This window comes from Cebus imitator, unplaced genomic scaffold, assembly GCF_001604975.1.
Source record: "Cebus imitator isolate Cc_AM_T3 unplaced genomic scaffold, Cebus_imitator-1.0 Scaffold6268, whole genome shotgun sequence".
Classification (NCBI taxonomy): Eukaryota; Metazoa; Chordata; class Mammalia; order Primates; family Cebidae; genus Cebus; species Cebus imitator.
The window spans coordinates 1-1,116 of NW_016113583.1; the positions used below are offsets into that span (position 1 = coordinate 1).

Below are 1,116 nucleotides of genomic sequence, written 5' to 3' on the forward strand. Positions count from 1 at the left end.
TAAAGGTGGTGTTTCACTATTATGGCCAGGCTGGTCTTGAACTCCTGACCTTAGGTCATCCACCCACCTCAGCCTCCCCAAGAGCTAGGATTACAGGCGTGAGCCGCTGCACCTGGCCTAGAAAAACAATCTTTGAGGTTGAAAATATTCACTCTCTATACTTAAATGTTTTCCAGCTCTTATGTTGGCAGGCCCTACTTTGAAGTACAACAGCTGCATTTGTACATAGCAACATCACATCTCAGAATCACTAGAGGGACGCCTGTAATCCCAGCACTTTGGGAGGAAGAGGTGGGCAGATCATCAGAGGTCAGGAGTTCAAGACCAGCCTGACCAACATGGCGAAACCCTGTGTCTACTAAAAATACAAAAATTAGCAGGGTGTGGTCTGGTGACACATGCCTATAATCCCAGCTACTCAGGAGGCTGAGGCACAAAAACTGCTTGAACCTGGGAGGTGGAGGTGGCAGTGAGCCAAGATCGTGCCACTGCACTCCAGCCTAAGTGACAGAGTGAGCTTTGTCTCAAAAACAACAACAAAAAGAAATATTCAAGATGGAAAATGGAACAAGGCACAGTAAACGGCCAAATTCACCATCTTTTAAAATGTGGATATTGTGCTCGCTTCGGCAGCACATATACTAAAACTGGAACGATACAGAGAAGATTAGCACGGCCCCTGAGCAAGGATGACACGCAAATTCGTGAAGCAGTCCATATTTTTAGAAAAATCTTTAAAAAAAAAATGTCATCCAATTTCAAATTGAGCCATTGAAAAAAAGAATGATAAATTTAAAACAATAATAAAATGTAGATATTGATTATCTGCCCAGCTATGCCCACCTTTAAGCAGAAGCAGAAAGTGTGGCACCTGTAGTCAGGGCACGTGCGGTTTGGGATGGGCGGAATGCATTATCATGAATTTAGCTATTAAAATCCAAGAGGAGACCGGGCGCGGTGGCTCACGCCTGTAATCCCAGCACTTTGGGAGGTCGAGGCCGGTGGATCACGAGGTCAAGAGATCGAGACCATCCTGGTCAACATGGTGAAACCCCATCTCTACCAAAAATACAAAAAATTAGCTGGGCATGGCGGCGCGTGCCTGTAATCCCAGCT

At 45.5% G+C, this 1,116-nt stretch overlaps 1 non-coding gene across 1 annotated transcript; it reads left to right on the forward strand.

Moving 5' to 3' along the window:
* The first annotated feature begins 617 nt into the window (after positions 1–617).
* Positions 618–724, forward strand: LOC119470056. The gene has a single exon (XR_005198918.1). It is a non-coding gene; the product is annotated as a U6 spliceosomal RNA (small nuclear RNA).
* The last annotated feature ends 392 nt before the right edge of the window (positions 725–1,116 follow it).